Source organism: Crocuta crocuta, unplaced genomic scaffold (assembly GCF_008692635.1).
Source record: "Crocuta crocuta isolate KB4526 unplaced genomic scaffold, BGI_CrCroc_1.0 scaffold97, whole genome shotgun sequence".
NCBI classification, from domain to species: domain Eukaryota; kingdom Metazoa; phylum Chordata; class Mammalia; order Carnivora; family Hyaenidae; genus Crocuta; species Crocuta crocuta.
The window spans coordinates 4,100,339-4,126,884 of record NW_027531999.1 but is presented as its reverse complement, the minus strand read 5'-3'; the positions used below and the strand labels follow the sequence as shown (position 1 = coordinate 4,126,884).

The 26,546-nt window shown below is 35.6% G+C and overlaps 1 protein-coding gene across 4 annotated transcripts in view; it reads left to right on the top strand.

The window, feature by feature from the left end:
- The first annotated feature begins 8,533 nt into the window (after positions 1-8,533).
- Positions 8,534-26,546, top strand: part of FRS2 (fibroblast growth factor receptor substrate 2) — a 60,174-nt gene continuing 42,161 nt past the window's right edge. For 2 of the 4 annotated variants that reach the window (XM_077775218.1, XM_077775217.1), the window contains exons 1-3: positions 8,534-8,624; positions 9,554-9,596; positions 10,448-10,935. The gene's annotated coding sequence lies outside the window, so the exon portion shown is untranslated. The remainder of the gene's footprint in view (positions 8,625-9,553; positions 9,597-10,447; positions 10,936-26,546) is intronic. The other 2 variants (XM_077775220.1, XM_077775216.1) reach the window with 1 other exon arrangement.

Here is a 26,546-nt window from a genome sequence, read left to right as displayed (position 1 = left end):
TATTTAGCTCAAAATCCTGTAAATAAATCTGCTAGATTGACTCTACTCAGTTTATTAAAATCTATGTATGGTATTTATATGTACTTACGCATTTTAAAGGAAGTTGAAAATTTGTGGCTTTAATTATCTATTTACAACTGACTGAATAATTTCTTTTTCTCATTTTGTGAATTGTAATTTCTCATTTTGTGATTTTGTCACAGTCTATACACCCTGATAAAGTGCTTTCTTTCTGAATATCAGTGCTTAGAAGCCAATTACTGAGTGTAAGGAAGACAGATGGACAAGGAGAGGGGACAAAGAGTGACCAAGACTGAGGCAGGAAGGGAGAAACCTCTTTCTCTCTCTTTCTCTCTCTCTCTCTCTCTCTCTCTCTCTCTCTCTCTCTCTCTCTCTCTCTCACGCATGCACGCACACAGCAGGGAGAAAAATACATATGGAAAGTAGGGGAGGGAACACACATGTTATCCTATAAGCAGGATTCTTTGTGTCCTTGGTTATTTGTAGTAGTAGTTTGAAAAACAGAGGAACCCCCTCCCGTATTTTAGGAAAATCGTTGAGGCCTTTTTTTTTTTTCCAGTTGGAATCAGTGCACTCCCTAAACAGTAAGCTTTCAGCCTTTTGTATCAGTTTGCCTTTTAAATTGACTTATGTACTTCTACTTTAGAGCTAAAAACATATGTGATATCTAGGAGCAATAAACAGGAGCTGTTATTTACCTTGGGATGTATCCAACTTGGTTTAGGGGGAAGAACCATAAAGAGAAACTCCCATAGTTGCTATGATGTCAACGAAGCTAGAGTATTTCTTCATAAACCACAACTCTTGTTAATTATTCCTTTAGAACAAGTCTGTCTGTCCTCCAGATTTTTCTCTGCTACCAAAATAGAACTTTATAATTTATTTTATTCACTTGTGTCTTTGGGACTAAATGGGCTATAATTTTTGTGAAAGCAAGTAGATCAAGTGCTCTTCCACACACATACCCTTGTAGGCAGTCTAAATGTGGATTAGATGCTAGAGAAATACATGATGTAAGTTAAGTGTCCATGAAATTAAAAGTGATTTTTGTCCTCTTTATGTATTTTTAATATTGAATATACTATGTTTTTTTGTCCTTACCTCCATCTGATCTTTCCTAGGATATAAATTTTTAATTTGAGAACTATTATTTCTCTATGAATTTCTTGTTTTCGTCCAAGCTGGCTATATACAAAAGATTTTTGTATAAACGCAATTGGTGTTGCTTATTCTGCTATTCTACTACTTTACTTTGAGATTTATGCTTCTTTTATTAACATGTACTTTGAGATTTATGCTTCTTTTATTAACATGTTTAGTGGACCAGCAAGCCTCAAATGGGCAGTAGTCCTTTTATTAAGCTACCGGCTTGAAAACGTGATGTTCACATACAGACAGTTTCTTATCTTTATGGACATTAGCTAATGGTGAATTTAATTAGTCATGTTTTAAGAAACATCATGCTGGTCCAGAACAGTGGTCCATCTATCCCAGACTGTCTTAAAGAGCTGCATCGAGGAAACAGGTTACTTCCTACCATTTGGTCATTCCTAAAGGACATGCAGGTCCTTTCTAATTTCCCTTAACTATATACTTACTATACTCAGAATTCATGTGTTCTTTAAAGTCTTCAGCATGGCAATCTATTGTGATTATGCTGTGTATGCCTTAAGCCAAAATACCTATTGTAGATTTGTTGGAATGGGTAGCTTTGGGGGAAAATATCATTTATAATGTGAACTTCAGTTTTTTCTTTATTCATAAGCTGCTTCAGTTTCTTCACCTGTAAAATACAAAAATGATTTCACAGTCCCCCCTCCCCCACTTTCAAAATCTGTTCTGTTATTTCTAATATGGCCAAATTATGAGGCTTGTCTTTCTCACCTCCTGCCTAGCACCTTACCCCTACATGCCATTTAAATATAGAATATTAAGCAAGTTCTTTATGTATCATGAAGGAGGCACAAATTATGGAGGGCCACTGAATTCCTTTGAATTTTCTGGTGGCTGTAAAAGTTTTGTTGATTTTTAGGAGAAACGGTATTTAATAGCAATAGTTCAAAGAAAACAGGTACAGTGTATATTGAGTGCTTCAGGTTGTGGATTTATTGAAGGTCCTTTTGTGGGACATGATAGTTTGCTGGAATCTAGCTGAAGACCGTCCTTTCTTTTGTCCCTTGTACAATACCCATTATGAGAGATTAACTTAGAGTTTGGTTGTGGGAAAAAATGCCTCCAATACATTCCTGAAGACTATTTAGAGCCTGCCAGAACTACTGAAGAATTAAGATGACATTTTTCTCCTAACAGATAAGTAGGAATTTAGAAAAAAATTGTAACTCTTTTTGGTTGACTTCTATTTTTGAAGTTATGGATTATCACCTAGAAAAGAAAAGGGCTGAAGTGAGCATTATAAAAAGTGTTTCCAGGGGCGCCTGGGTGGCTCAGTTGGTTAAGCATCTGACTTCGGCTCAGGTCATGATCTCACAGTTCGTGGGTTCGAACCCTGCATCGGGCTCTGTGCTGTGCTAGCTCAGAGCCTGGAGCCTGTTTCGTATTCTGTATCTCCCTCTCTCTCTGACCCTCCCCTGCTCATGCTGTCTTTCTCATTCTCTCTCAGAAATAAATAAAACATTAAAAAAAAAAGTGTTTCCACTTTTGAGGAAGTTAATGGAGTTGGGTGACAGTTCCTGGGACACGTACATATGAGGATAGCATGTTCAAGAAGAGGTTATCAAGCACTGAGGTCTTTTGGTATTCAAGTAACTTAACTCTCTGGAATAAATAGTACTGAAGGCAAACCTGCTTTGATACCAAGCCATAGTGAATATTTTATTGTGCATAGTATTAAAATTCATGAAAAACAGTAAAGCCACAGACTCTGATATTTAGATTTGTATAAATCTCCTTGTTATGTATAATTTTGAAGACACAGAAGGAAATTAACTCTGCAAATATTTACCTTGATATTCTACATAAAATCCCATGTTAAGATATCATACTCTTTCTTACTAAGAAATACATTTTATATCATGATCAACATGTATGTAGCATGTTTGTATACAAAACGAACGTTTTAAAAAATAACAGTTATTCATGCTGTGTGTGTGAGTGGGGCGGGGAAGGAGAGAGAAAGAGGCAGACATTAACTGTAGGGAGATGTTGTATTTATGATAAAGTTTTTAGAAACAAACATATACTCTGTATGTGATGCACTTCCATTTTCTTAAAATATAAATCAGAATAGCAAATGCTGTAGGTCATGCCCCAAACCATACAGACTATTCCATTATCTTTATTTTGTCTTTTTTTTTTTTCATGGTTATTTTTGAGAGAGAGAGAGAGCAGGGGAGGGGCAGAGAGGGAGGGAGACAGAGGATCTGAAGCCGGCTCCATGCTGACAGCAGCCAGCCTGATATGGGGCTCAGACTCACAAACCTGAGATCATGACCTGAGCTGAAGTCAGACGTTTAACTGATTGAGCCACCCAGGCACCCCTCTCTTTATTTAGTCTTAATGACACATCTGAACATCGAGTGTTTTGTTGTTGAGAAACACTAAAATCCTAAGAGGTTTTTTTTTTTGTTGTTTTTTTTGTTGTTTTTTTTTTAAGAATAAGGTTGTATCAGTGTCCTGGGGGAGAGAGCGTGTGTCCTCACGTTTTCTTTCTTCCTTTCCCTTCATCATTCCTAACCATCAGTGCAATGAATTAAAATTGTGAGGGAGATCATTTTTAAGTGTTAATTTATGCTGAAAATTCTGAAGTCACAGTTAAGTATTTAGAAGATGAGCATATGTATTTAGGCCTTTGGAAACTTTAGGTCATCAATCTGTTGAGTCTCTTCTCTGTAAAGGAGTGCAGTGTTTAAATGGCATGTTTTTTAGTCAATGGGGATAATTTGTTCCAAGGAATTTTCACTTTCTCCAAATAACTGAGGACATTAGTGAAGCAAGGCTACCTTTCTTGGGTGATATGTTCTGATAAGTAATTGCCTTTTTATTTTACAATAGATATGTTACTCTTACTGTGTCATAGGCAGTGGGGACATCTAATAGTAATCAAGTTAACATTTCTGAAAGAAATGTTTTCTGATAGATGACTCCTTAAATATCAGATTCTGTTTGGTATAAAGAACTGAGGCCAATAAGGGTCATCCCATGGAGTCAGGAACTAAGGTGTTCCACCGGAGAGAATTTTCTAGAAAAGGAAAATTAGAAAATATAAATCTAATAATTTTTTTAAAAATTTCTGAGAGAGAGAGAGAGAGAGCGAGCAAGCGTGAGCAGGGAAGGGTCAGAGAGAGAGAGAGGGAGACAGAATCTGAAACAGGCTCCAGGCTCTGAGCTAACTGTCAGCACAGAGCCTACGCGGGGCTTGAACCCATGAACAGTGAGATCATGACCTGAACCGAAGTCGGATGCTCAACTGACTGAGCCACCCAGGCACCCCAGAAATCGTAACTCTAATAATTTTGTTGTAAATTTAAAGAAATTAATGGGATACTTTAGTGTATGTGTTTATATTTCTATATATCGAGAGAGAAATGTTTCAAACATCCCGAGAAGTACAGAAACTATGTGGATAAACACTTATGTATGCCCTCAGTAAATCTTAATGTTTCTTCCTTGACTTCTCAGAGTGTATGGAATAGCCATCAGTGACTTAGAGGTGATATAGGTTAATCATTGTCAATGAATATTAACTGGTGACCGTAGCATGACTAGTTTACTCTTACTCAGTTCCCTCAGACCTAAATGTTCTGCCATAGGTTTCTTATTAATGTATAACAGTGAACTTCCCCCTTTTGTCCTTTTACCTAAAACAAATCTGGGAGAATGGAACACATTTCTTAAGTGAGAAGACTGGATTTATTTACATGTTACTCCTATAGGACAGATGTGGTATTTGTGAAAAATAATTTGTTTCCATTTTACTGCAGATTATAATAGTGAAAAGAAAGATTCTACATCCTGGAGCTGTCTCTTTATGGTTTGGACAAGTTATTTAACCACTCTGGGTACTTTGTTAATATCTTTCCCATAGTGAAGTTCTGAGAATTAAGTGAGCTAATGTAAATATCTGGCACACAGAAGTTGCTCAAGAAAGGTTACTTTAATGTCACTAGTCTTCTTTTAAGTGGTTGAACTTGCTAAAGTCTGATTTCTAAATGAGTGGGGGTATTTCAGCACAAAAATACTCTGACTTCTTTTCACCTCCCTCCCCAAACAAAGCAGATTTTAACATTAAATTTCATCATCCAATTCTTAGAACCCTTGCTGATTGTTTTCTTGTACTCTTGGTTTATTTTTGTACCTAAGGTTTGATAGGCACATAATAAGTGCTTTGTGAACCTTAAACGAAGTGAAAATGGATTGTTCAGATGAAAGGTATGTGGATAAGTCAGTTTTGGGGCAATTCTAGAGAACTCTTGCCAGAACTGGTATCTTTGTTTTGGTCTTCAGACTAATAAATGTGATCACTGAGTCATACTTGCTGTTTTCTCTGTCCCCTGGCTATATCTCTTAAGACTCTGAAGCTTGCCAGCCACAGGATGTTTAAAAGGCAGAGTAGGCTTTAGCCCAGGGGGAGTTTGTTTATTTAAAGAAAAATAATTAAGTTAAAACATCCCTACCATGTCATAGCTAGTCTGGTCATGTTAGAGTTAGTGAGTTCTTTTGATTCTTTCTGGTGGTCATGGTGCCTAAAGGTAACAAATTTGAAAGTAGCTTAATCTTTTCTTAAAATTACTTAGAATTTTATAATGTAATCCCAAATAGAAGTCTCTAAAGGAGTGGGGGGAAAGGGCCATTTATTTTACTAGTTGTTGTTTTCTAATGAGATTCATTTAATTCAAATAATTTACTACTCCTTCCTAGAGTTATGGCACAAATGATTTAAAAACAAAACAACCAAAAAAGAACTATGGTGGTTATATCTTTCTTAATTTTTCTTAAATTGGGACCATAAGAATCTTAAAAGAGACAGTATAGGGGTGCCTGTGTGGCTCAGTTGGTTAAGTGTCCAACTTCAGCTTAGGTCATGATCTCACTGTTCATGGGTTTGAGCCCCACATCAGTCTCCGTGCTAACAGCTCAGAGCCTGGAGCCTGCATCAGATTCTGTGTCTCCCTCTCTCTCTGCCCCTCTCCTGCTTATACTACATCTCTCTTTCTTTCAAAAATTAATAAATGTTTAAAAAAATAAAAGAGACAGTATAATTCTACAGATGTTTAGACAAAAGATATGGTAATTGGTGATGTTCCTATTTCACGAGATTATCATTTCCAGAATATTTCTCCTTACATACTCTCTGTCAGATAAGAAAATCGGAGACAGATATCCTGGCTTGCCTAAGGTATCAGGACCTATCTCTTTGATGAGATAACTTTAAAGATCAAGTCCTAGAGGAAGTAGAGGAGGAATAAGACTGATATCGCTTTTCTGAGCAGAGGGAAAGGCAAGTCCTGAGGCCTTGAAGTGAGAACTTGCTTAAGTGTTTAAGGAAAGGAAAGAGGCCAATGTGGCTAGAATGGAGTGAACAAGAGGGAGAGTAGTAGGAGATGAGGTTAGAGAGATGTGGAAGGGACATTTCAGATTATGGTCCTTATGGCCGTTATAGGGATTTTGGCTTTTAGGCTAGTAAGATGGGACTCAATTAGAGGGTTTGAGCAGAAGAATGACATGATCTGACTTTCTTTTGAAAATGACTAATCTCATTGACTTGTTGAGGTGAGCAGAGGTGGAGGCTGGGAGATCAAATAGGGAACTCACTGTTAGAGTAATGTAGATGAGAACTAAGGTGGCATGGACCATGGTGGTCAGATTGGAAGTGTTCAAAGTGGTAACATTATGGATGTCTTTTGAAACTTGAGCTTCCAAGATAAATACTTAATGGGTAGTGATGAGTATTTCTGCACATAACGTTTGACTGACCCATTTTAATGGTAAGATTAATCACTGGGTTCAAGTTTTGTCAACTGGATTTAGCTATTATGAAGTTTCCTATCAATCTTTTACCTAATGGTTTTAGCAGCCATTGATCATTTTTTTATTAAATTTTTTAAAATGTTTATTTATTTTTGAAATGGGGGGCAGAGAAATAGGGAGACACAGAATCCAAAGCNACAAAGCCACAAACTGCGAGATCACAACCTGAGCTGAAGTCAGATGGTTAACCAACTGAGCCACCCAGGTGCCCCAAGAACATACAGTTAAAAAAAAATACCCTGTCTGCAGCATTTAGCAACATTCAGCAAAATTATTTGTCTAGCAGTTCCCTTTTAGGAGTTTTTCCCAAAGATTGCAATAACAAAATTACAGATTCCTTGAAGACTGATATGTTGTTATTTATTTACTTATTTATAAATAAATGTTTATTTTTTATTTATAAATGTTTATTTTGAGAGAGAGTAGGGGGAGGGGCAGAGAGAGGGGGAGACAGAGGGATCTGAAGCAGGCTCTGTGCTCTCATTGCAGAGCCCAGTGCAGGGTTCAAACTCACAAACTATGAGATCATGGCCTGAGCCGAAGTCAGATGCTTAACTGACTAAGCCACCCAGGCGCTCCTCATGTCTTAACTTTTAATTATGGGCTTTGTTTACTGGAGGAAAAACAATAATGATGATATAGTTGACATTGATATCACTGGTGTATATGTGGAAGGAATTGCATTTGAGACTTTGCCTTTTTGAAATACTACCAGATTAAATATTGCATCAATTAAAGTTAAATCATTTGTCAGTTTATTCATTCTTTGAGTAAATATTTACTGAGCACTTACTGCATGGCAACCATTGTCTTAAGTGCCTAAAAGATATCCATAAATAAAACCAATAAAAAGCCTCTGGAGCTTACTTTCTATAGATGTGAGGGGGAAATTGGAATGCCTCGGTGGTTTAGTACATTGAGTGTCTGACTTGATTTCGGCTCAGGTCAGGATATCATGTTTCACGAAATCAAGCCCTGTCTTAGACTCTGACAGAGTGGAGACTACTTGGGACTTTTTTCTCCTCTCTTCCCCTTTCCTGCTCATGCTTTCTCTTGTCTCTGTCTCTCTCTCTCTAAATATATAAATAAATAAACAAACTTTAAAAAAAAGGTGTGAGAGGGAAATAGACAAACCTGTATAATCAGTTAATTTGTTGTTTTTAATGTGGGGTTTTAAGAGCTCCTCTTCTTCTTCTTCCTTTTTCCTTTATCCAGTCTGTAAATGGCATTCTTAGGAGTTGCAAGACCCTGGTGAGTGGGAGGCATTGAGGACTAAATAATTTGTAGATCTTTATACTCAGTCTGTATAACATAAATGTATAATTCTGGTCCTGTGGGATGATGGCCTATATTCCATCCCTCTCACCTCATTCTCAGCCCTGCTAATGTTTTTTATTAGAAGGTTGCTCAAGAATTGTTTTGATAGTTCCCTCTCTTAAAGACTAAAATTTAGAAAATTGTCCTTAAAGATTTTATGTTTTTGTTATAATATATTCTTAATGACTACATCTTCATTTCAGAAATGACCATTAAGAAGTAGATGCCCAGATGCAAAAGTGATGAAACAGTCAGTTTGTCATAAAGTAAGATGCAGCTGTGGCTTTTCAACCAGATTAGTAAGTGTGGCCAAATTTTCTTTTAAACTTTATACTCATTTTATCTACTTTGAAAAACACTTAATAAAAAGTATAGTGGACATTTTCTTAAATGTAACTTGTATTTCTGTTTTTACTTAAGATTGCAGTACAAATTATAGCATATAGCTCTAGAAAATGTATGTCTGTGCTGCACCTTTTTAAGAGCCATAAAAGTAATATTATAAAATCATAGCCTTAGAGGAGACGTGTGAAAAAGAGTCAGTATAATACCACTATCCAAATGCAGCTCTCTTAAAATTCTTGGATATTTGTTTTCCTTATCAGTCTTTGTTCTATACCTTTTTTTTAAAAACATCATTTTGCTCATAGTGTGGTGAAGAGTATGCTTCTTTTATATCTTTTAAAATTAAATTTGTTTCAGATGTGTCTTCCCATGATTAAAAATGTACTCTTTAGTACAGGGTTTCTTATTGGGGTAATAAAAATGTTCTGCTATTATAATACAGTGGTGGTGGTTATACAACTTTGAAAATATAGTATAAAAACCGCTGAATTTTACACTTTAAAGAGGTGAATTTTGCGACCTATGGATTATACCTAAAAAAACTACCCTTCAGGTATCAAATCTTGGTGAGAGTAAAACTCAGTCAAGTACTGGTATTTTAGAATATGAAAATGTGCCAAGATACCATTATGTACCCAGAAGAAATGATTTGATCATCAGTGGAATAGTGTTTTTGAAATAATAAAAATTACAAATTTTATAGATATTTTAATAAAAATATTCAAGTACTTTTATTATTGGAGACATTGTCTCTTAAGCTTTGGTAATACCAAATGTCATAATATTCTGAATGTACTACATTAGCGTTTTGTTAGCTTTTCATTTTTAAGAGACTTCTTGTTTTGAAACTAACATTTCAACTTTTCTACTTGAAATTTTTTAGGAACAGAATTGTATCTGTTTCTCTCAGAAGAGAATTCCACAAGGTAAGAAATGTTTAATATAGTAATAAAACAAATATAGTGGAATACAGGCTTAATTGCTCTTGATTTTTTAAATTCTTTTCCCTATATTTATTTCATATCTCTTCTGATTATTCTAAGATTATCTCAAATTTGTTATCTCCATCTTTACTACCTCAGAATTTTCAAACAAGATGGATTTCATCTTATTTGAAGTTAAAAAGTGTGATAAAAGGAAACTCAAATAATGCTTTTCATGGCATTCTTATTCCTAGCATTATGAAGGAACTCATTTCCAGCGTTGTTAGGAGTGGGTTTGTCCATTTTAGGAAAAAAAAGTGCTCTTCTTCTGTTGGGGCCCATTTACCTAATTTTACCTAAGTGACTTGGGGCAATAGAGGATTCATAGAAACCTATTAGGGGCTTTAAGTTAAAGGAGATTATTTAGTTATTATTATTTCCACCTATGGATATTATATAACTCCTGTATTTAGTTTAAAAAGTGGGATGCTGTCTACTGGGTAGATAAGAAAAGATGTACTAGCCTCTAGTATTTTAAAAAAAAAATCCTAAATTATCATCTTTACAGGGGATTTTCAGTCATCATTAATTTAGATTGTTATACTCTGTAGACTTCTGAAGGGTGAAATGTTCAAGTGAGTATATAGTAAAATCTCCTTATTGGTGTGCTCCTCTGGGTATGCCAAGAATAAAATCAATTGCTTAGCCTTAAGAGGTTACATCGTTTAAGTTTTCTCAGGAACTCTTTGGTATAGGTAGTAGTGATCACTGCAAATTAATCTGACAACTAGAAAATGCTTATAAAGTGAATTATTCAGATCAATAACTCTTTCTCATTTATTCTCCTTTTTCAGTGTACTGTGTGCTGAGGGGAACATGCACCCTCAAACAGATCTTTCCCACAGATTTAATTCGTTCAGTTTTTGTCCTGGCAACTGAAAACAAAGGGTTAAAATAAAGGGATCCACTGGCTAATGAGGAAGGTCAGGGAACAAAGCATCAATAGTTTTCACTTACAAGTTTCTTGTGAAGCTTTTCCCCTGTATTTTTCTTCTACCCTTAGAGGGTTAAGGGAGCGAGTTCTTGAACCTCTGTGTAGTGCTACCTGATCCTTTAGGGCACTACTCAAAGACAGTTCTGCAAGAAATCCAGATCCTCCTTTTCCTGGACCATCGTGCTTAAAACGAAAACAGAAATTTCACAAGATTTAATCTTCGTGAACATAATCCGTTGCATCTTTGTCCATGTTCTTTTGGCAAATGAAATTTGAATCTTCAACATTAATACAACGTATGATATGATGGTGATGGATCATGGTGTTTGGTACCCCTGAGGCTCCCTTGTAAGTGTTTCATAAATGTTTATTTTCATAAATGCCCAGATGCTTTTGTAACTTTTTTAGAGTAGAAAATAATCAAAATGTGACTATTCATGTTTAGATAGTATCATCTTCCTACACAAAGGTTAAAAGGACAATGACCACTTTAGAAAAACTATTGTTAATTGTACACTAGCAGATGGTTGAAATGATAAATTTTATGTTACATATACTTTACCACAGTTTAAAAAATCATTTAAATTTTTGAGCAGCTGTGGTTATTATGAAAGAAAATAGCTGTGTTTGAAGTACCAGTTTTTCATCTCAAGTACAGGAGTATTGAGTTGATGATATTCCTCAGTTTGTGTCATACCCCTCATCATTGGTACATTAAAGGACAATTTTTCTGTTTTCTTTTATAACTAGTTCCCATTTATACTCTGGTTTCTCTTTAGAGCATATAACTCTTTCACCTTTTACTAGTCCTCATATAAGTGACTTTTTAATATGTTTGATATCTTTCCTTTTATGTCTTAGGAAAGATTTTATTTCATGCATTTTAATTATATGTTAGGTCTTAGTCCAATTCTTGGTAGTTCCCTTCACCCACATCCCTCTTCTGTTTTTCTGAGAGATCTGGCCATGTTGCCATGTCAGAGTGTTCATCTAATTTGTTTTGTCCAACTAGTATGTTGTATTTTAGGTTGTTTATTAAAATGAAACTGTTAAATGTAAAATTCCTTAAACATATAAGGAACGTTAAAATAAGCATTAAGAAAAGGCCAATTTGTGTTCATTTTTAAAATTTTAGAATTGAATCTAAAGAATGTGAATTAGATGCTATGAAAGATTAGAGGAAACATAAACATCTGTTTCAGAGGCTGAATCTATTAGAACAGTGAAAGGAAAAAATTGTAGGATCTAACAAAAACGTCTATTTTTCTTCTAGATATAGTGTGTTAAAATGCTCAGGTCTTAGTGTTAGCCCACAAAAGCTTAATAGTTGAAAGATACCAGTAATATTTTGGAACTTCCTTATTACCAATTGCCTATTAATTCTACATTGTATTGTATTTGAACCTTCATCTTAATTTGTTTTTTAATTTCTTTGAAGCATAACCATGTTTTCTGGATCCCCATCACTGAATCTAACAGAGTAAAAACAGTACAAATGCAGCTTTCTAAATTTGGGATGCAGAAACACACTTTCATCTATAGTAGCACATTATCAGCAGAAGCAGCTTCTGTTGGATCCCCTAACTAGCAACAAACTGTCATAGTGGGCACTTGAGACACTCCAAGTCCATGGTGATCGTATGCCTTGCAGTGATGAAGAGGAAAGAGAGAGGAACACTCCTATGAGATGATGGGGTGATCCCCGACTTTAGAAGAAGGGCAGTGACAGCTGTGATCAGATCAGGGAAGAGCTTCCATCAGATAGAAAAAGTTAAAGGTACTTTGTGGGGAGAAGTTTGTATGGGAGGAAGATCTTAGGGGTACTTAGTTCTGGGGGCTAGGAGAAAACGTGTTCCTCATTCAGTAATGGAATGGAAAAGGGTAAAGGCATTCATGTTTGTTAAAAGCAAAACCAATGTTGAGGCTTTTTGAAAGAAGTAATTATTTATATGTCAACACGTAAGTATTTATACAATTTTTGCTGGGAAAACGAGCAACTCTTTTTCTTTCTTTTTAAGTTTTTATTTATTTATTTTGAGAGTGACAGTGCTGAAGAGGCAGAGAGAGGGAGAGACAACTGAGCCACTTAGGCACCCCAACTAGCAACTCTTGAAGTTAATATTAAGTTGGTATCCCATGCATTGTTGAACACTCTTTTTAAAAATAACAGTTCAGGGGTGCCTGGGTGGCTTAGTCGGTTGAGTGTCCAACTTTGGCTTAGGTCATGATCTCATAGTTCGTGGGTTCAAGCCCTGCATCGGGCTCTGTGCTGACAGCTAGCTCAAAGCCTGGAACCTGTTTCGGATTCTGTGTCTTGCTTTCTCTCTGACCTTCCCCTGTTCATGCTGTCTCTGTCTCTGTCTCTGTCTCTCTCTCTCTCTCTCAGAAAGAAATAAAACATTTAAATAAAAACAGTTCAGAGAATTATATACATCAGGTAACATAATCCCTTTCTCTAGTTTCATTAGTTTCCGAGTATTTTATATGACATAGTAATTTCATTATTCTCACTTTGTTATATTAAGAGATGGCTTAAGTAAAAGAGACTACAGTTAGCTTCAGGTTCCCCATCAACTGATATTTTGCTCTAAATAGAAGGTGTAATTACTAGTTTTAAATTAAAAGAAATCTTTCTAACCCGGAATAACCTCATAGCCTAAAAAGTTTTAAAAACACACACATAAACAAAAATATAGCCAAAGGGTATGATTGTCATTTAACCTTAAGGTTCACTAAAGCAGCATTTAACAAATTAACTTGGATTTTGTCTGCTACTATTATGTGGAGCATTATTTCAGAAATATTTCCAATTTAGAACAAATACTATACATTTAGATATTTTTAAGTTTTGAACATGCCTGTTTACTTTTGGTAAACACTTTGGTGTCTAATTTTGATGGATAGGAGATTAGAATCCCCAGTTTGTGGGAATGGAACAAGAAATTTGATCTCACATATTTCAGTCCCTAGTAATTCCCTCCCCCCAGGTCATTTGAAGTATGAAAATCAGGAAAACTGTGTTATAAACCTGTATCTTTTATCCTGAGTGACTCAATTTGGTTCAGGCCAGCTTTAGTAGTATAAGTACAGATCAAGTTTGATTTTGAATAGTCCAGTTTTATCCTAGGGCGTTTTAGGTCTGGAGTGTTTTTGGATATACTAACCATTTGGTTTCAATACCTAGTTGACATTTGATCCTGTGGAAAGATTGTGAGAGATTTCACATGTAGGTGGTGGGATGAAGGAACACAGATTGACTCATAGTCTACTGAGTAGATTGGAGTTATAGGACTTTGAAGTTTAGCAGTGTTTTTGTTATTCAGAAATAAGCTATGATGTTGAAAAGACAGGTCGTCTGACTCTGATTTCTTATTGTATATTAAGACTTCAAATGTAACTTAAGTAAATTTGAACTTTAGGAGATGTGGATAGCTTTATCGTTTTTATGAAAGAATACAGTTATTTCAGATACCTTTTTGTTTCACATTCTACTCTTCTTTAGAATTCCATATGAGCTGCCTTTTTTTTTTTTTTTTTTTTTTTTTGCCATTTGCTTTCAGATTTAAAAAAAACAACCAAAAACCAAAAACTCAGAATAGGTTGAAACTTGACACAAATTGCTGCCACAGAACAAAAGTGCTGATCGAGTTAAATCAACCCCTGTAATGTGTATTGAAAGGAAAACCTCTCCTCTCTCCCCCAGTTTGAAGAACAAGCATTTTTCCTGCCAAGAAGGGCTGACTTTAAATGGACCAGCTGTCCATATTAGGAGCATTGGGTTGCTAAGGTGACCATGGCTGTTTGGAGAAGAATGCAGCTGAGAGGGCAAGTTCTTGATGTGTGAGCTGAGGGAAGGAATGTGGTGTGATTGTGCATCATTCCTCCTAATCACATGCTCACAAAATGCTGTGTGGGCAGCATGTAGAAACTACAAATCTGAGTGCTAGAGCTTGTGTGTGGTTAAAATCATTTTGTTTTCATGTGAGCCAGAGGCTCACAGTTTAGATTGAAAATGTCCACCTTGTATGTGTGTGTGTGTTTTGGGGGATAGGGAGGATGTTTTGATGGTGGATGAAATGGGAATGCATTTATTGTGCATGATGGACACCCGCTTCCATATTGTAAAGCAAAAATTATTCTAGGATAAATGTTCTTTCCAACTCATCCTTTTAGTTGTATATACAATGTTAATAGTTCCCCAAATGAATATGTGTCCTTTGCGATTGTACTTATATTTTGGGCACTTTTAATTTCAGAATTATTTGAAAGTCCCACAAATATGTTGTCTGTTTGGTCCATTTCTCCCCTCTCCCCCCCTTTAAAATATAGTTCTTACTCTTCCAAAGGGAGATATTATCTTAATATATTATGTTTCTTCCCTGAAGCATCCAAAGATAGGTTCTGGCATTTGGTAAAAAATAACGATTCAAGGAGCAGTGGGAAGTGTCCAACTAACAAGTTCACTTACCTGAAACACCATTTAGATTTTACCATGGACATTGTTGCTAATATTTGAAATGAGATATAGCCACATATATTGATATAAACACCTACCGAATGAACATGAAATTTTTTTTTAATCCTTGTTAACAAATCCTGACAATAACATGTTGATCTTTAATGCAGGTATAAATATGTAATATCTTTAAGGTGTGAAGTCATTGGACATTGGCAGCTCCGTATTACATTAACATCATATTCTTTTTTTTTTTTTTTTAATAGTTTATTGTCAAATTAGTTTCCACATAACACTCAGTGCTCATCCCCACAAGTATCCTCCTCCATGCCCATCCCCCCCTCCCCCCACATCCATCAGTCCTCAGTTTTTGTCAGCATTCAAAAGTCTCTCATGGTTTGCTTCTCTCCCTTTCCCCCACCATTTCCGCCCTTCTTCTCCCCCTTGTTCCTCCGTCAAGTTCCTCCTAATCCTCCTATACGTGCAAACATATGATATTTGTCCTTCTCTGCCTGACTTATTTCGCTCAGCATAACACCCTCAAGGTCCATCCATGTTGCTACACATGGCCAGATTTCATTGTTTCTCATTGCCATGTAGTATTCCATGGTATAGATAAACCACATCTTCTTGATCCATTCATCTGTTGATGGACACTTAGGCTCTTTCCATGTTTTAGCTATTGTGGAGAGTGCTGCTATGAACATATTAACATCATATTCTTAATCAGATAGTCTGCTTGCTCTGACATAGTTTCTGTTTAATTGATTAATTTATAAAATATGGAGAGAAATTAAAAGATTAAAGTAATTTGAGTCTTGAATTCAACTGGTTATTCTCATGGTATACCTTGATAACTTTTGATGGCATTCTCTCAACTAAAAGCTTTATAGTTTTTTGCTTTTCACATTTAATCCTCAAATCTCCTAGTAATTGATTTTTGTGAGAAGTATGGGATATCAATTCACTTTTTCCATATAGATAATTGGTTATCTCAACATTATTTATTGAAATTGTTCATTTCTTCCCTGATATGAGAAACTTCTATCTCACAAATCAAGTTTTCTTATGTAGGTAGTTTTATTTCTGTACTCTCTCTTCTCTATCCTTGGTCTTTTTATCTACCTCTGAATTATTACTGTACTGTCTTAGATACCTCAGGTACTCAAAGTTTTGTTTCTTGTCTTGTTCACGACTTCAAAAGGAATGCTTTCAAATTTCACCATTTAAAATGATACTTGTAATTTTATTAAAAGATGGTCTTTACAAATTAAAGAAGTTTCATTCTGTTCTTCCTTGGCTAGGACTCTTGTTTTGTTTATCTCTTTGTTTTAAATCATGAATAGATGTTATATTGAAAGGCTTTCGTAAAACTTCAGTGATGATTAATTTTTTTCTCCTTAGTCTATTAATGTAGTCAGTTACATTGATTTTCAGAGTAGGTTAACTAAGTATTCCTGGGATAAACTCAATTTAGTCAAGTATGGATTATCTTTTTTCATAAATTATTGGATCTGGTTTGCTTACATTTTGTTTGGGATTTTTACATTAGTGTTCATGAGTCAGATTGGCTTTTAATTTTGTTTTCTTATATTATCCCAGTTCGATGTTCAACCTATTGCTCATTCATTCATTCATTCATTCATTCAGTGCATGCGGAGGAGGGACAGGGAGGGACACACTGGCAGTGCGGAGCCTGACGCAGAGCTTGAACTCATAAATCACGAGATCATGACCTGAGCAGAAATCAAGACTTGGACTTTTAACTGACTGAGCCACCCAGGCACCCATAACATACCTCTTTTTTTTTTTTTTTTAAATGTTAGTTGTGGTAAATACACCTATCATGAAGTTTACCATCGTATCCACTTTTAAGTGTACAGTTTCGTAGTGTTAGGTATATTCACATTATTATTATTTTTTTTAATGTTTTATTTATGTCTAGGAGAGAGAGAGAGAGACAGCGTGAGCAGGGGAGGGTCAGAGAGAGAGGGAGTCACAGACTGAAACAGGCTCCAGGCTCTGAGCTGGCAGTCAGCACTGAGCCCGACGCGGGGCTTGAACCCACAAACCGCGAGATCATGACCTAAGCGAAAGTCGGACGCTTAACCGACTAAGCCACCCAGGCGCCCCTGGTATATTCACATTATTGAATATGACTTTTTCATCTTGCAAAACTGAGACTCCATACCCATTAACCACTCTTCATCTACCCTTCCCATCTCCCTGGCAACCACCATTCCACTTTCTATTTTTATGAGTTTGATTGCTTTAGATACCTCATATAAGTGAAATCATACCGTATTTATCTTTTTGTGCCTGGCTTTTCACTTAGCATAATGTTGTAGGATGTATCAAGATTTTCTTTTTAAGGCCGAATAATACACCACTGTATGTATAAACATTTTGTTATCCGTTTATCTGTCAATGGACAAGTGTGTTGCTTCCACCTTCTGGCTGTTGTGAATAATGCTGCTATGAATATACAGTGTACAGATAGATGTCTCTTCTACACCCTTCTTTCAATTCTTTTGGATATAGACCCAGAAATGGTATTGTTGATAGTATGGTAATTTTATTTTTAATTTTTTGAGGAACTACAGTCCTATTTTTCATAGCAGCCACACCATTTACTTTCCTACCAGCAATACGCAAGTGTTCCAGTTTCTCCATATCCTTGCCAACACGTATTTTCTGTTTTTTTTTTTTTTTAATAGTAGCCATCCTAATGGTTGTGAAGTAATAGCTCTTGTGGTTTTGATTTGCATTTCCTTAATGACTAGTGATGTTGACTATCTTTTCATATGCCATTTGGCCATTTGTATATTTTCTCTGGAGAAATGTCTGTCTGAAGTCCTTTGTCCGTTTTTTATTCAGGTTACTTTAATAGTTATTGTTGTTGCTTTATATATTCTTTATATATGTTCTAGATATATATATATTTGTATGTATGTATATATTCTTTACATATTCTAGATATTAACAGTCTTACCAGACATATGATTGGCACATATTTTCTCCTGTTCCATAGGTTGTCTTTTCAAGCTGTTAATTGTTTTCTTTAATGTACAGAAGTTTTTAATTTTGATATAGTTCAGTTCATCTCTTTTTACTTCTGTTGCTTGCGGTTTTGGTGTCATAGCCTAGAAATTACTGCCAAATCCAATGTCATTAAGATTTACCTGAGTTTTGTTGTAAGAGTATTATACTTTTAGGTCTTATATTTAGATCTTTATTCTGAGTTAATTTTTATATAAAGTGTAAGGTGAGGGTCCAAGTTCTTCTTCTGCATGTGGATATCTAGTTTTCTCAGCATCATTTCTTGATTTTCGTAGTGGGAAGATTTTGAATTGCAGCTGTTTGATTTTTTAATAATTGTTTTTCTGTTTACATTCTCTTTCTTGTTTTTAAATGGCCAACTGATGTTTTGCCCTTTAAAAGTTGATATGTAGCAGCGTCTGGGTGGCTCAGTCAGTTAAGCGTCTGGCTTCAGCTCAGGTCATGATCTCACTGCTCGTGAATTCGAGCCCTGAGTCGGGCTGTGTGCTGACAACTCAGAGCCTGGATCCTGCTTTGGATTATATGTGTCTGCCTCTCTGCCCTCTCCCGCTTATACTCTGTCTCTTTCTTTCAAAAATAAATAGACATTAACATTTTTTTAAAAAACTGAAAATAAAAGTTAATATGTAATACACATATAAAATTCACTCCTTTAAAGTATAAAATTCAGGTTTAAAAATATTCCCCAAATTGTATAACCATCTCCATTATCTAATTCTAGATCATTTTCATTGTCCCTGAAAGAAACCCTGTAGCCATTAGCAGTCACTTTCTGTTCTCCCCCTCCATCCCTGACAACCAGTTATCTACTTTGTCTATAGATTTGTATATTCTGGGTATTTCCTATAAGTAGAATATGTATAACATGTGACCTTTTTTGTCTATCATCTTTGACTTAATGTAGTGTTTTCAAAGTTTATTCACATTGTAGCTAGTTTCCAAACTGTTCTGTGGACCTTTGTGGGTCCCTGAGACCAAGGAGGTCAAAACTATTTTCTTAATATAGATTTCTTTTGTCTCTTCCACTTGTTGACATTTGCAGTGATGCTGAAAAAGCAGTGATGAGTATAACTGCCTACACCTTAGCACAAATTAAGGCAGTGGTACCAAACTGATAGATTTTTTTTCATTGCCGTGCATTCATAGTTTTGTGTTTTTTAAATCCAGTTCCATTTAAGAATGTCCTTGATGAAGCAGTAAAATTATTAATTTCATTAGGTCTTCACTTTGAGTACTTGTCCTTTAAAAATATTTTTTGTGACAGAATGTGAAGGATTCATAAAGCATTCCTTTTGTGTACTGAAGCATGATAGTGATCTTCAGAAAAAGTACTTGCTCAATTGAGTTATGAGCTGAATTAGCTGCTTTTTTCTAGAACACTTTTTTTTTCTTCAAAGAACAGGATAGGCAAACTTTGATTACTTGAACTTATGTATTTGACATTTGTTTTTCTCAAAAATGAACTAAGTGGGCCTAACACTTCAAGAAAAACAACTGTATTTGTAGCCAGTGATTTAAAAAAAATTAAACTTCCAAGTGAAATTTAGAATTTTGGAAAACTTGTATCTAGGGCACCTGGGTGGCTCAGTTGGTAAAGTATTTGACTTTGGCTCGGGTCATGATATCCTCACGGTTTGTGAGTTTGAGCCCCACGTCTGGCTCTGTGCTGACAGCTCAGAGCTTGGAGCCTGCTTCAGATTCTGTGTCTTCCTCTCTCTGCCCAAGAGATAGTTGTATAACCGTTTCCATTATCTAATTCTAGATCATTTTCATTGTCCCTGAAAGAAGCCCTGTACCCATTAGCAGTCGCTTTCTATTCTCCCCCTCCATCCCTCCATCCCTGGGGGCTTGCATTCTGTTTTCTCTCAAAAATGAATAAACGTTAGAACAATTTAAAGAAAAAAATTTTGGAAAACTTGTATCTGACACTGGGAACTTGATAGCTTCCTAGATACTTAAAGACTTTTCTTGGTGCACCTGAGTGGTGGCTCAGCTGGTTAAACATCCATCTTTGACTTAGGTCATAATCTCATGATTCGTGAGCTCAAGCCCCGCCTTAGGTGAGCATGAGCTCCCACTTCAGGTGAGCCCCGCTTCTCTCTCCCTCTCTCGGTCCGTCTCTCTGCCCCTTCTAGGATTCTCTCTCTCTCCTTCTCTTTGCCCCTATCTCACTTGCTCCCTCTCTCTCTCTCAAAAATCAATCAGTAAACAAAAATAAAAATAAGAAAGGCTTTTCTTGTGAAGTGGGTAATGTTAATAAAGAATATGATTTTCTTTCCTTTCATATTGCATTCTGAATTGTGTCCATTTGGAATACCTGCATAATTCAGTGAATCAATATTTTCCGTATCACCAATGTATAATGATATGAAATCACATATGGGTAAAAGATCCATTGAGAGTGCTAGGTAAACCAATTAATTTTAATGTAATAGAAGGTGAAAGTTCATTGATATGGCTTTAGAAACCATAGTGTAACTAGACTTCAGGAAGCTACCATTTGTTAAGTTCAGGTATAGAATCAGGAATATCAACAGTTATTTGAAATAATTATTGAAATATTCACTTTCCCAACTATATATCTGCATGAGGCTAGATTTCCTTCATATACTTATATACTTTAACCAAAATAGCATATCGCAGAATCAATTATAAGAATCCAGCTGTCATCTATAAAGTGAGACGTTAAAGATATTTGCAAAAATATGTTGCTTTTCTTATCAAGTTTTTAAAGTTTGTTTTCCCATACAGATATTATTTATGTTAACACATCATAGGCTTATTATTCTTTCAATAAATTGATAAATATATTAAACATTTTTGAGATTTAATTTCTAATTTGGGAAATATCAATAGGTAACCCAGCTGAAGAAAAGCTTTTTGAAAAATTCTCAAATAATATTTAAAAAACATTTTTAAGTGTTTACTTTTGAGAGAGAGAGAGAGAGACAAGAGACATGAGTGGGGGAGGGGCAGAGAGAGAGGGAGACACAGAGAATCCAAAGCAGGCTCCAGGCTCTGAGCTGTCAGCACAGAGCCTGATGCAGGGCTCAAACTCACAGACCGTGAGATCATGACCTTAGCTGAAGTCAGACGCTTAGCCAGTTGAGCCACCCAGGCACCCCTCAAATTTTTAAAAGTGTAAAAGGATCCTGCAGCCAAAAAGTTGATGAACTGATTGTTGACCTGCAGAAATCATAGTGATATTTCATTTTTATTTCTGACATTATGGATTTGTCCTCCTTTCCTTTTTCAAAAAAAAAGTGGTATCCCAGTTTTATATTTTAAAAAATTTAGTCTCCTTTATATTTTCAGGTTATTTTCATAATAAATCTGTTAAATGATGATAAATATACCTATAATTGCATTAAACTAATTTAAAACTCCATAGACCTAGTATAGTGTATTCATGAATGTGTTTCTATATTTCATTATGCAAATTACCCCCAAATACCATAAAATTCAGTTAAAAACAGGCTGTCCTGGAAGCAGTGAGATCCTAGTATTAAGAATACACCTGGTTCCCAGATCTTGGTTTCTAGTAAGTTCTCTACTAAAAGGAACCAGGGCTCCTTAGAGAGATGGTGGATTCAAGAACTGGGGCAAGAAATATGTAGATCAACCTAGAACATCTTGTAGTGCCAAAAAGCAATAAAGTACTTAAACAAACAATAATGGGACTATGTCAAAAGGAATAGGAGCCAACTGAAAGAACTCCCATTGGTCAATGGTAGAATAATTTGAGCAAGAAAAGAAGTGTGAAGTTATGTTGGATTATAACCAAAAGTATAAAATAAGTACCCATGGCTCCATATGGTATAAATAAATTGTTGAATAAATGAATGAATGAATGAATGAATGAATGATGAGGCACATCTCCTGTGCAGATTAACTCCAAATAATTTGTGTTGATACTCCCATCTTCATCAAGGTGGAACATTACTCTCCACTCCTTGAGTGTGGGCTGTGCATAATGACTTCCTTTTAATAAGAGTATACTAATGAGAGGAGATTGAGAGGAGTAACTACAGTGAAAAAGTCATATGGACACGACCTCAGCCAGGTCAGGAGTGGTAAGTCAGTTTGACAGTATGTTTGAAAGAATATGCTGTGATGAAAAGACATCTTATCTCTCTGGTCTTCTCCCCAAAACACGTAATGGCAGTCTAATCATGAGAAAAACAGCAGAGAAATCTCACTAGAGGGACATTCTACAAAATATTTGACCTGTATTTCCCCAGATTGTCAAGGTCATCAAAAACAAGGAATATCTGAGAAACGGTAGCCAAAAGGAGCCTTAAGGGATATAACTAAATATAATATGGTATCCTGAATAAGATCCTGTAACCAAAAAAAGCATATTATGTAAAAACTAAGGAAATATGAATAAAGTATGGATTTTAGGTAACAATTATATATCTATATTTATTAATTGTAACAAATGTACCATACTAATGTAAGATGTTATTAATATGTAACACCTGGTATGGAGTCTTTGGGAACTCTGTATTCTCAATTTTTCTCCAAATCTGAAACTGTTTTAAAAAATAAGATTTTTAAAAAACCCAATGAGTCCCTCAAGTATGTTTTTAAACCCAGAAATCATGTACTTCACAACTTTTGCCAGATTTTTTGCTCATGTTCACTCTTAAATACATATTACTCCTGGAGCAACCCAAGTTTAGAAAAATCTAGTAAAAGAGCAGTTTGCTTGAGGGTATTGCATAATTGATTCTTATAAACAGACCCAACATTTATTATGTTGTATTTAATTTAATGCCAACTGAAGGCCTACTCACAAATGGTAGAAAGTTGTATTTATTATGGTCTTAAGTCCTTTGGTATCATATTAAATTTTTAATCTTCAAGCCAGTCAAATTTTTTGTTAAAAACTACAGATAATATCTTTGAATCTATAATTTGTTACTTAAGAGTCCTTTCTTATTCTTTGATATAATCTTACCACATTTTTAATTAAGGCACTTGAATGGTGATTTGGTTATATTTTTATTACTAAAGCAAGTGTCACTTGGGCCATATATCAGTAAAACAATTTATTGCCTCCAACCCACCTATTGTTGGGGGTGGGGTGGGGTAGAGAAGCATATACTGGATATTTTCCCCTAATAGACATACTAGTTTTGACAAAATAAACATATTAATTTGTAGCATTTTAATTAAAACCTGAAAATGTGCATGGTAACAAGCCCAATTTTAAACAATTGCAGCTCTATCAATAGGAGGAACAAAGCCTTACTTAGTTAGCTTAACCTTTGGTCTATTTATAGATGTAAGAAGAAAAGGTGAGTTCTCTTGTCCTTTGGATTTTTAAGTAGATTTTTGAGTGAGCTAGTGTAAAGAAAAAAATATTTGAAGAAGCTAAGTTAATAGCTAAGTCATTTCACTGGCCTGTGATGTTCCAAACTCATGCTTTCCACTTATGTAATCATACTCCTCTTATAAGCAGAAATTAACTACCAAATAACAAGACCAAAGAAATACTAAATAGTTAGACCAAAAATACTAGCATTGGATTTGCGTATTTTGGGTAATTCAGGTATTATTCAAAGAAAATATTAATATTTGGCATCTTTTAAGGTTAAAAAATAAAAGAGCTTAGGGAAAGGTTTAGGATCAGAAATCCAACATAAATCTAGAAGCCTATTCACCTTCACCCAGGTCTGTGCCAAGACTATAAAACTTCAAGGAGTGACAAAGCTTGGAGGAAATAATACAGATTGGATAATGACTTTTAGGCAGTTGACTTGCCCAGTTAGACTCTTTGGGCATCACATCATTTATAACAACTGCAACCCAAATGAGCCTTTGAATTCATGTAGTACGAAAAGGAGGACACTTGGTGCCACCTGCATTTTCTGAGTGTACTTGCTCATTTTGACAGCCACTTCTAAGAGAAATTTTGTGGCACCATATGCTAAATTTTTAAGTTTATTTGTTTGGAGAGAGAGAGAGAGAGCACAAATATGAGTAGACGAGGGGCAGAGGGAGAGAGAGAAAACGATTCCCAAGCAGGTTATGTTCAGCAGAGAGCCCAATGCAGGGCTCCATCCCACGACTGTGAGATCACAGCCTGAGCGGATGTCAAGAGTTGGACGCTTAACCACTGAGCCAGGCAAGCATCCCCCCATATGCTAAATTGTAGAGCATTTTTTGTAAAGGTACCTGGCTGGCTCAGGCTGTAGAACATGTGACTCTTGATCTCAGGGTTGTGAGTTTGAGCCCCGCACTGGGCATAGAGATTACTTAAAGCATGTTTTCATGAAATAACTGTCAGTGTTCAGACCAATAAGTAATACACTTTGAGCTCCACTTTAAAAAGTAATCTTTATATATTAAGTCACATATGTTAATTAGTAAAAATGTAAGGTTATTTGGTTGTAGTTTTATTCATATGTTTTTATGTTGAAATTCAGGGGCAAAATTTATCAGTTCATCATGTTGCAGTTTTGAAACATTAGTACCTATTTATTCATTCATCTCAGTCCTACTGAGCATTTAATATGTGTCTGGCACTGTCTGGACACTGGGCATATAGCAGTGAAGAAAACAAAAGTCTTGGCCCCGTCCCCCACCATGGAGTTTACATTTTGTGGTGGCTAAGGAGGAGAAAAACAGAGAATCCAAAAAAAGTCAATATGTAGCATGCACGTTGGTACTAAGTCATTCAAGAATATAGCACTATAAGAAGAAAAGGGCGTTAGAGGTTTATTTATTTTATATAAGGTGCTCAGGGAAGTCCTCTAATATAAAGACTTGAAGCAAGTGATAGGAGCAAGGGTGTTTGTTGGAAGAGTGTTTCAGATAGGACAAAAGTTGCAAAGGCCCTGAGGTAGGAATATGCTTTGTGTCTTAAGAAACAAGCCGAGGCCAGTGTGGCTGGAGCAGATGTGGAGAAGGAGAGTTAGTTAGTACGTGAGATCAGTATTGGAGCTGGAATGGCAGGAAACAATAGTAAAATATGTAAGATCTTGTAGTCCAGGCCATTAAAAAGCCTTTAATTTTTACTTTCAGTGGAATGGAGGAGACATACAAGATTTTTGTCAGGGAAAGTTGTGAGCGACTTTGAAATGGGCAAAAAAATGATAAGTGGGTCTTTATCTTGCTCATCCTTTGGGTTTATCTCTGTTTCATTTTCTTTGAGTTACTTTACAATTCTGTAACTTGTGGAAAACTGCGAAAAATGTAGAAGTATAAATTAATTGTCTGGTGGAATACGATTGATTATTGCCCTGTGAATATAACCATTTTACATCTGTTTGTAAGCTCACGCCAGAAATCCCTGTTCTCTGTCTGAGTGTGGTTCTTGAAATTTTTATTTGAACCAATTTTAACATTTTAACGACCATTTATTAATTAATGACTTTATCTTTGACATATGTTTACTTTGTTTATGAGAGTCATGATTTTTCACCATTAAAAAATTTCAGTAACACTTTTGATAGAATTAAGCTGGTTGCTGTTTAGAAAAGACTGGAGCAGGACAAGAGTAGAGGCAGAGATCAATTAGAAGCCTTTTGTAAAAATTCAGACAAGATATGATGGTAGCTTGAACCAGAGAATTAGTGGTGGGGATGGTAAGCAGTGGTTGAAATTGGGATGTATTTTGAAGATAGATCTGAAAGGATTGATGGATTGGATATGGGATGTGAGAGTGGGGTGTCAATGATGACTATAAGATTTGGGGTTATTAATAACATTTAGTAAAGCTAAAATTCTAAAAATTAGTAAAAAACAAATTCTTTTCTCTTTTGACCATTTTTACCTTGGTAATTTTTATTTTCTGTTCTTAGGAATTTAGTTAGTTTGAGTAGGAAATCTAAAAGCTGACGACCATGACTCATTTCTCAGAGTATTTTCTATAGTGGTTAGAATGCAGTATATAATTACTGTATTGGAAACATCAGTAGCAATGTATCGGTTGGGGATTCTGGCAGGAAATGGGACACTGACAAGTTTAATACAAAAGAATTCAGTGAAGGGGTTATTTGCAGAGTGTAAGCAGGTTCAAGGAAAGGAGCAAGTAATGATGAAGCTGTTACCACGTCTAGGTCTTGAAAGGAATCGGGGAGAAAGTGTTTACCCGAACCAGCAAGAGCCATACTTACTGGAGAGGGTTGTCTGATTGAGGCCATGTGAAAAGCTTTCGCAGGGAACGGAGCCACAGCCAACCCAGTTTGTTGGTGCTCCTTGCAGGTACTGGCCTGCACAAAGAGAGGGAGTGGCCTGGAGGGTCAAATGGAGTATAGTCAGCATTGCATATAACTTTTAAACTCTGCCATAAAAACAAGTAAGCAAACAAACTGATGTGCCTGGGCTTTAGAAAAGAAGAAAAGAAAGAACATACTTCTTGAGTAGTAAAAGTTATTTTAAAAAATTATTTTTAATATATGTTTATTTCTGTGAGAGAGAGAGAGAAGGGGGA